A 10000-nucleotide genomic window follows, 5' to 3' on the forward strand; every position below is an offset into this window, starting at 1 on the left:
TTGGCAAATGCTTTCGCTTCTGTTCGTCTTGCGACGATCCAAGAATTTCACCTCTAACGTCGCAATACGAATGCCCCCGCCTGTCCCTATTAATCATTACCTCGGGTTCCGAAAACCAACAAAATAGAACCGAGGTCCTATTCCATTATTCCATGCACACAGTATTCAGGCGGGCTTGCCTGCTTTAAGCACTCTAATTTGTTCAAAGTAAACGTGCCGGCCCACCGAGACACTCAATAAAGAGCACCCTGGTAGGATTTCAACGGGGTCCGCCTCGGGACGCACGAGCACGCACGAGGCGGTCGCACGCCTTCGGCTCGCCCCACCGGCAGGACGTCCCACGATACATGCCAGTTAAACACCGACGGGCGGTGAACCAACAGCGTGGGACACAAATCCAACTACGAGCTTTTTAACCGCAACAACTTTAATATACGCTATTGGAGCTGGAATTACCGCGGCTGCTGGCACCAGACTTGCCCTCCAATAGATACTCGTTAAAGGATTTAAAGTGTACTCATTCCGATTACGGGGCCTCGGATGAGTCCCGTATCGTTATTTTTCGTCACTACCTCCCCGTGCCGGGAGTGGGTAATTTGCGCGCCTGCTGCCTTCCTTGGATGTGGTAGCCGTTTCTCAGGCTCCCTCTCCGGAATCGAACCCTGATTCCCCGTTACCCGTTACAACCATGGTAGGCGCAGAACCTACCATCGACAGTTGATAAGGCAGACATTTGAAAGATGCGTCGCCGGTACGAGGACCGTGCGATCAGCCCAAAGTTATTCAGAGTCACCAAGGCAAACGGACCGGACGAGCCGACCGATTGGTTTTGATCTAATAAAAGCGTCCCTTCCATCTCTGGTCGGGACTCTGTTTTTTTTTTTTTTTTTTTTTTTTTTTTTTTTTTTTTTTTAAAAAAAAAATCTTTATTTCAAGTTTATTAATTATACAAAGTAACCCACTACCTTATATGATTAGTGGGCCGTAATACTTCTACATTTTTAGATTTTTTGCAGCTATTCTACATATGATTTAGTAACTAGTAGTAAGAACATTATAAAGAACTACATGGAACTACAATGGGCAAATGTAAAATGTTATTAAGTGGTAAGTGGTAGCCTAAACTACATATGGACTAGTCACTAAGCCTGCAGTGTTACATATGTGTCAGCTGAGAATATAAACCTACTGAAGGCCTTGCTCATTGAGCTAACCCCAATGAGCGTGCCCCTGACACCGGGCAGGCCATGATGTTAGTCGCTGCAGGTTCCTATGATTAGAATCTATAAACTAGGTCCTACAATTAAACTTATCCTAAGGTCAAGGTTGGGTGCGTTGTCTAAATCGGTATATAATTGGACCCCACTCCCCCTGGTCCCGGAACGCGGCGGATTCTGACTATAAAAGTCGGCCTTTCCACGCTCAGGCGGTTTGGGAATAGGGTGCTGGACTTCATCGGTATTGAAAGGTCTTAATAAAAGGCTAGTTTGGTTCTCGCAGGTAGTCCGTTAAGACTTTCTGTGATACCGCGTTAGCCAGTTCGTTGATAATCTGAAAGGTGTCGTGTTGCCTCAACAGTCTGAATGTGTTATTGTCTGGTAGTTGGTCTCTTAACGCAGAGGCCACATCATTGAAAAGTGGGCATTCGTAGACTACATGGTCAGGAGTGCCCTCCGGAACACCACAGTCACACGCGGGTGTCGCCTTTACCCCGAAACGACATAAATATGTCGGATAGGGTCCATGTCCAGTGAGAAAGTGAATCAGTCCCCTGGTTGGCTCGAAATATGTCATTCTCATTCTCTCCCTAACATCTGGCAACAGATCAAAAGTTCTGCGCCCTGTTTCCTCATTTTCCCATGAATGTTGCCATAGCTGATCCCCTCTTAACCTGATTTCAACTTTATTTTCAGTTCTACTTCCTAGTATTTCCTGTATTTTATCTAAGTTCCCCTTTTTAGCCCAGTACCAAGCGGCCTGCTCTCGAATTTTGATATCTAAGGGGCAGAGCCCCATTATGACTAATAGGGCTCCTCCCGGTGTGGTCCTGTAAGCCCCCATTGATCTCATAATCATGTTCCTCTGCACTCTTCTCACTGTCATGGCGGGCACCACCCTCGTGAGTCTGTGTGCCCAGACTCCGGAACCGTAACCAACTATGGAGGTGAGTATGCTATTATGATATAGTTTGATGAGATGTGGTGGGAGGTGGAAACGTTTGTGACCAATGGCGATGAGGTTGTTCAGTACTTGTAAAGCTCTTTGTGTTACGGTTTCAATGTGTCTGCCGAATGACCACCTCTCATCAATGATGATGCCCAGGTATCGAGTCTCCCGTCGTCTAAGAACTGGTGAGCCCTCTATCCTGACTGTTGGATTTCTGACTAATTGTCCCTTTAAAAGGAGATAAGTGGACTTTGTTGGTGAAATTTTCATTTTAGTATTTCGGCACCATAGTTGTAAGGTTTCTACTACTTGTTCAATTTTCGGCTCTATGTCTTCTCGGCTTCGGCCGCCAACCAGTAGGAGGAGGTCGTCAGCGTAGGCTATCACCTCTAGCACTTCATCACTTTGCTGTAATTTATCTAATAGAGGTTCCATGTGGATGTCCCAAAACAGGGGACCTAGTACGGAGCCCTGGGGACATCCCTTGGTGATTATTTTCCTTACCCTTGTGCTAGGGGATGATAGCCAGACCTCCCGATCCTCACAATAGCTCCTCAGACACCCATATAGCGGCCCTGGACACTCCTTCTCCCGTAAACAGGAGAAGAGCGAAGGCCACCACAGGTTGTCGAAGGCGCCACTTATGTCCACCATGATGCCGACAACGTACTTGTGCGGGGTAGAGCCACAGACCTCAGCCGCCAGGGCAATTGCATCAGATGCTGAACGCCCAGGCCTAAAACCGAATTGCCTGCTGCTCATCCCGCACAGCACTCGGTGTGCAGCCAGTCTATCAGCCAGCAGTCTCTCCAGGACCTTCCCAAGCAGATCAAGCAGGCAAATTGGCCGATATGATTTTGTTTCTGCTGGGTCTTTGTCAGCTCCTTTCTTTATTATCACTACATTCGCCCTTTTCCAAATTCGTGGGAACTTTTGCTGTCTAAGACACTCATTGTAAAGATGAGTTAAAGGGGCGACTATCTGAGGAGCCAGAAATTGCACCACCTCCGCCACAATGCCATCTGGCCCGGGAGCTTTCCCTATCTTCAGGGATTTTATGTGGGCAGCTACCTCCTCTGTAGAGAAGGGGTAGACTGCCGTATCATTTCCATATTCATTACTATTATAGATCTCGCGCAGCTGCTGTTGTTCGTCTGTCTCTCCATCCGCTGTGTCGTCAGGCAGCAGGGACTGGAGAAGGACCTCAGCAGTTTCCTGCCAAGATTCTGTCATCCCATCCCCACGCCTGACGGTTGAGAGTTCCATCGGAGAGCGGATTTTTTCTCGAACAAGCTTGTAGGGAACACCCCAAGGGTCTAGTGCGAGTTGGTTGAGAACAAAATGTTCCCAGCTTTTGGTTCTCACCTCACGTAGGTGTCTTTGGAAATTTTCTTTCGCTTCCCGGTATAGTTGCAGCCGCCTTTGTCTTTCTAGCCAGACGACACTGCGCTGGTAGTGCCTCCTCAGCCGTCTGACAGACTGGCGCATCTCCTCCAGTTCAGCCGACCATGGTGACGGAGAGGCCGCCACGGCCTTCCTCCTAGTAGGTACAGCAGCCTTCACCGCTCGGGTTATTGTCGTCATCAGTTCTTCTGCTCTGTTGTCTATGTCATAGTCCTGGTGTCCATCACCTTCTGGCAGTGCAGGAATGTCGCACTCCCTGGCAAGTTTCTCCCAGTCGGCTCTTTTGTAATTATACTGCATCTCCCACCCCATGGCCCAGCGGCTCTCCCTGTCTCCCACACTAAAGGTAATGAGATTGTGGTCACTAGTGGTGGCGTTTTCTACCACTTTCCACTGCTGTATCAAGTGTGCCACGTTTGGCGTAGCCAAGGTCACGTCGATGTTTGTGCCTTGGCCACCTCCCGCCACATAAGTTGGAGGGTTTCCAGGCTTGTTTGCCACCACTAGCTGCAAGGCCATGAATGCCTCTTCAGCCTTCTCTCCGTTTGGATCCCTGCTGCCACTGTGCCATAGGGGGGATTTTGCATTAATATCGGCAGTTATTATTACTTTTCGCCCCCGCAACGCCGTGATGACTGTGGTAAGGTGTGCTAGGTGTCTTTCAATATCATCACCGTACTGGAAATACATATTAATAAGGATAATGTTACCTGATGGAGATTGCAGTTCAACGACGTTGCAGTGGCTGGTAGTGAATTGTGTCAGAACTGTAGCTCTTAGTAATTTGTTAGTTATTATTATGGCCGATTTTGGGATTCCTCCTCTGCATATAACTTGCCATGTTGCGGCTGTGAAAGCTAAGTTTCCATTTAGGGAGTACGGCTCTTGTAGACAGATCAAATCCAGTCTCCTCTCCTCCACTTCCTTACGTAGCTCCTGCATCACAAGTCTGCTGTTGTGTGCGTTAAGTTGTCCGATGGTAATTTTTGTCATTTAGTTTTTAAGGAGTATATGTATGAAATCTGTCATTTGGCCAATTCTTGTTCCAGTCGAATGCGATACGTCCGTTTGCTAGTACTGCTTGTTCGTATATATCGTTCAAGTCAAATTTTTCACCACGTCTGTCAAACACTTTCTGAAGTAAGTCCCGCAGGGCTCCGAAGTCGGTGGGGAGATTCACTGACTTTAGTTGAATTCTGTCTACGGCCTCCATTACCGAGAAGGTGACTCTCCTACCGTACTTATGTCCCACCCGGACCACATGTCTTAAGGCAGTGGTCAGGGTAGTCGGCTGCTCTAATCTTGCTAATTTCATAGTTAGTTCGAGGTTAGGGTAGACTCTGACTGGGTCGATAGGTGGCAATCTCACAACAGGATCTTTAGTGTTTATATTACTCGAGCTAGTTATTTTATTCTCTTGGAGTGGTTGGTTTATGTTTCCACTTTCTTTCGTTGGGACTGCCACCGTCTCGATTGCAGGATGCCTTTGCCGTAGATCTGTGGTCGGCGTTGTCTCCCGGCTTTGGGAGGAGGGAGACTTGACTGTAAGAGGAATAGTTTGGGTACCTCTGTCGGTTGTGGTGGATACCGTTTGAGTACTCGCATCTTTGGTGATGGCTGAGGCGTTTGTGAGTGACCTCAAAAATATTTTAAAGGCACTTGCCCTCATGGCATCCCTCCTCCTTTTGCTCGGGGATTTCCTTTTAGGCATCCTGTTTACTTTGGCTTGTTCAGCCATAGTCTATCCTTGAGATAAGCCTTTGCTCTAAAAGTCTATAAGTAGGGCAGTTTCGCCCAGTTGCGCCACAAGGCTTTTTACCTCTTCTTTTGCAAGGGATGCAGACTGTTGTAGCCCTACAGTCTTTGCGCACATGTCCATCCTCACCACATTTTGAGCAGGCCGACCCCCTGGTACAGTGCCTCAGAACGTGGTCGAGATCTCCACAATTATGGCAACGCGGTACCACAAGATAGTCGCGTGTATTCACGGCGTGAAAGCCGATATAGAGTTTGCCCATTGCAGTTATTTTCTTCCATAGTTGAGCAGAGACCTCAGCGACGTGGTGAACCACGTCACGGTCCCGAGGCCCTGTCTTGAATCTTAGTTTGAAGTTTTGTGTGAATTCATTTTCTGACATTTCTTCGAAATTTTGAGCCCTAATGGTTTCGTGTATTTCCTCGTTAGTCATGGTTGTAGGTACATCATATAAGATGACCAACGGGTTTCTTTTCCTCGGTGGCTCACATTTGACCACCGAGTTAAGTTTCGCATTGTTTAATAATTTGGCTTTGTCCTCTTCAGAGGCCACCTCTACAATTACGGAATTTCTGCTTGGCTTAATCTTATTTATTTTGATCTTATCTTTTATAGGATTTATTGTGGTGGTGAGCAGTTCCTGTATTTTCCTTACGCTAGTGTCCTGACCAGGTAAGGTCCTTAGGAAGACTGTTGTATCTGCTCTTTTTGTTACCTTTGCAATAGTATCCCTAGTTGTTTGTGGCTTTGGTGGCGCTTGTGCGACCACTCCTGCCCAAGTCTTAGTTGGTTGTTTGCGCAGTCTTTCGTTTTCCTTCTCTAATTCTTCCACTCTGCCCTCGAGCTTGGCGTTGGCTATGGCCCACGCCGCCAACTCATTCTTAATTGTGGTTAGTGCCGCCTGGCTGATTTTGCCGTTCTTGATATTTTGCTCAAGGAGCAGAGTAATTCTCGTGTGTCTTTGCAGAACATTTTCCTCATTTGCCTGACCCGACTCGTCCTGAGGAGCAGGTACAGGCATCAGCGAAGCTCTCGATAGCGCACTCAAATCACTCGTTTCTGGCGTCTCCATATTTAACGAGTGATATAAAAGAGGTGGGAGCCCGTCTCTTGCCCCGGACCGGCTCCTCTGGCATGGGGGGGGACTTCTGCAGCTCGCCCACCGACCTCGCCCCTAGGTCAAGAGCACTCCAGAGCTGCCGGGTTCAGCACGCCGTCGCCAGCGCACTGGTCCCCATCGATGGCCTCGTCGTCGACGATTTCACACGACGCTCCTCGGCAACTGCACCCCGCACTCCGGAGAGGCGGATGCACCTCTCGCCCTTCGCCGCTTACTTGCCCGAGTTTCCACCTGAAGGCCAAGGACCCACTCCTACTCAGGTGGTGGGTCGGTCCCCCAGTCGTTCAGCGGTCTGGGCCCATCTAACCTAGCCCAGGCGATGTCACCACCTCCTGGGTTTGGCAGAACACGCCCCGGTTACCCAGGGGCGCGGCGAAGCACCCTTGCCGACTCGCGCCGTGATCCCACGCCGACAAACGAGGTCGCCGGCATGCAGAGCACCTGCTGGTCTGTGCCCTGCGAACAGAAAGGGACTGGTGTTCTGTCCCTCGACACAGCTCCCCCTGTGCCACGCACCCTTCGCTTTCGCATCGGGTTGGGTCGCAGCTCTCCCTTTTGTCGCAAGGCAGAATGCCAAGCTTAACATCTGGCACCACGGGAAGGCGGAAAGAGCCACTTGGGAAGGAGAGGCTATGAGAGACGCATCACTTCCCCTGTGAGGACTGCCACGGCACACCCGACTGGAAAGCGATACGCCCCAGTGCGAGCTTCCGTGCCTTACGGCGCGCCGGTAACGGGCGGGCCCGCACCGAGACGCGCCGTCAAGTGACTGACCTCACGCCAGACTCGGGACTCTGTTTGCATGTATTAGCTCTAGAATTACCACAGTTATCCAAGTAACGTGGGTACGATCTAAGGAACCATAACTGATTTAATGAGCCATTCGCGGTTTCACCTTAATGCGGCTTGTACTGAGACATGCATGGCTTAATCTTTGAGACAAGCATATGACTACTGGCAGGATCAACCAGGGAGCTGCGTCAACTAGAGCTGAGCAGCCGGCCGCCCGGGAGTGTGTCCCGGAGGCCCGCGCGAACACGCAAGCGTCCGCTCAATTATTCCGCAAACAGGAGGAGGCTGGGCTCCCCTGCACGATACACCTCGAAACCCTCTCAGGTCCCGGCGGCGCGCAGCGCCGTCCTAAGTACTTGGTCGGGTTCGAGAGAGGCGCAATCGCCCGGAGATAGGCGAGTAGACGCTTTCAGTGCGACCACCCGTGCTCCCAACTGAGCTTGCCGCTGCCGACAGAGGCCCGGGAGCGTGCTGTCGTGGTGTTGCCGGCGGGAGACAACACGCGGCCACAAACAGTGGCCGGGCAGCTCCAACGCCAGCGCCACAGAGGGGCAGAGCCCCACTTGGGTGCCAAAGCGAACTCTCCCAGCACAGCGCACGCGCCAACACATCCGCACAGCTGCGATACAAACCACCTGCGAGAACCGCGGGGGCGACCGAGCAGCAGACGGCGTCGCGGCGCCGAGTGCCGGGCGGCGGCGCATCCTCAACGCACACAGTCCTCAATCGGACCAGCACACTGCAGATGTCCACCGCGCTTCGCACCGGGCCCGCGAGGACCCACTTTGGCCGCACGGCGCCGCGCGTTGGGTGCGCCGGCGCGCAGCTGCGCCGCCTGCCGCGTCCGTCGGCCGGCGCGCCTGCCACTGGGCGCCCCCACCAGCCGGCTGTAGCGCGTGCGCCCACGCAGCGCGCGGCCAGCACGCCGGGCGCTCCCCCCTCACCGGCCGGGGACGGTCCCACCCAGCCACCGCCGCGTATCGCTTCATACCCACATGCCCACTCACGTTCGTGGGTATGACGGGTGTCGCTGAAGCAACCAGTTAATACCTGTACCGATTGTCGCAATCAATGATTCACCTCCAGCGTATACAACCGCGCAACAACGGATTTCCAGTTCATTTGCGTAACTTGGGCAGCAAACGTAGACGTCCATCTACATTTGCAAATTCAGTGGGTCTTGCATGCCTGGATGATATGCGTCACGACACGCCACATCAGCCCACATACATGCTGCGACGTATGCACGAGAGAACACGTGGAAGGTGGCCCGCGTACGTATGCGAATGCCATTGCACAGCTGCGAAGCTCATTGAACACGCAAACTCCCGCCTGACGAACTAGAGGCGACAGGGGAGCGATATAAGTCTTACAGCAGTACACATTACAGTGGATAGCGGGACCATGTGGAACGTACGCACCACTCGCTAGATGTTGTGAGGGTACGCACCGTAACATGAATCAATACGCAGGACACCAGAGAGTGCGAGCACTGACCTATGTTGAGAGGGTTGCGATTAGGCAACGCTACATGAATGTTTCAATTCATATAACAATTACAGGTTAGGTTAGGGCGCAACGTGCGTTAGGTTAGGGCGCAACGTGCGTTAGGTTAGGGCGCAACGTAGGTTAGGTTAGGGCCCAACGTAGGTTAGGTTAGGGCCCAACGTAGGTTAGGTTAGGGCCCAACGTAGGTTAGGTTAGGGCCCAACGTAGGTTAGGTTAGGGCCCAACGTAGGTTAGGTTAGGGCCCAACGTAGGTTAGGTTAGGGCCCAACGTAGGTTAGGTTAGGGCCCAACGTAGGTTAGGTTAGGGCCCAACGTAGGTTAGGTTAGGGCCCAACGTAGGTTAGGTTAGGGCCCAACGTAGGTTAGGTTAGGGCCCAACGTAGGTTAGGTTAGGGCCCAACGTAGGTTAGGTTAGGGCCCAACGTAGGTTAGGTTAGGGCCCAACGTAGGTTAGGTTAGGGCCCAACGTAGGTTAGGTTAGGGCCCAACGTAGGTTAGGTTAGGGCCCAACGTAGGTTAGGTTAGGGCCCAACGTAGGTTAGGTTAGGGCCCAACGTAGGTTAGGTTAGGGCCCAACGTAGGTTAGGTTAGGGCCCAACGTAGGTTAGGTTAGGGCGCAACGTAGGTTAGGTTAGGGCGCAACGTAGGTTAGGTTAGGGCGCAACGTAGGTTAGGTTAGGGCGCAACGTAGGTTAGGTTAGGGCGCAACGTAGGTTAGGTTAGGGCGCAACGTAGGTTAGGTTAAGGCGCAACGTAGGTTAGGTTAAGGCGCAACGTAGGTTAGGTTAAGGCGCAACGTAGGTTAGGTTAAGGCGCAACGTAGGTTAGGTTAAGGCGCAACGTAGGTTAGGTTAAGGCGCAACGTAGGTTAGGTTAAGGCGCAACGTAGGTTAGGTTAAGGCGCAACATAGGTTAGGTTAAGGCGCAACATAGGTTAGGTTAAGGCGCAACATAGGTTAGGTTAAGGCGCAACATAGGTTAGGTTAAGGCGCAACATGGGTTAGGTTAAGGGATGGTGTATGAGGGGGGGAGGGGACGAGGTTCGTTCATAGTGATGATGGTAAGTGGACGCCTGAGGCACCCTGAGATGTGTCACGTCAGGATGCACCTTTGGCTCAGGGGAGGTGGTGCGCCGGTTCCGTGGGTGTGGCAAGGGAGTGGCAGACCTGTGTCTTTCATTCCTGCCATTGCTTATATGCTGTGAGACACGCCAGTGTGGTGGTGTTGGCTGCACCCCTGTGTAGCACATGTGT

This window comes from Schistocerca nitens, chromosome 7 (assembly GCF_023898315.1).
Source record: "Schistocerca nitens isolate TAMUIC-IGC-003100 chromosome 7, iqSchNite1.1, whole genome shotgun sequence".
NCBI classification, from domain to species: Eukaryota; Metazoa; Arthropoda; class Insecta; order Orthoptera; family Acrididae; genus Schistocerca; species Schistocerca nitens.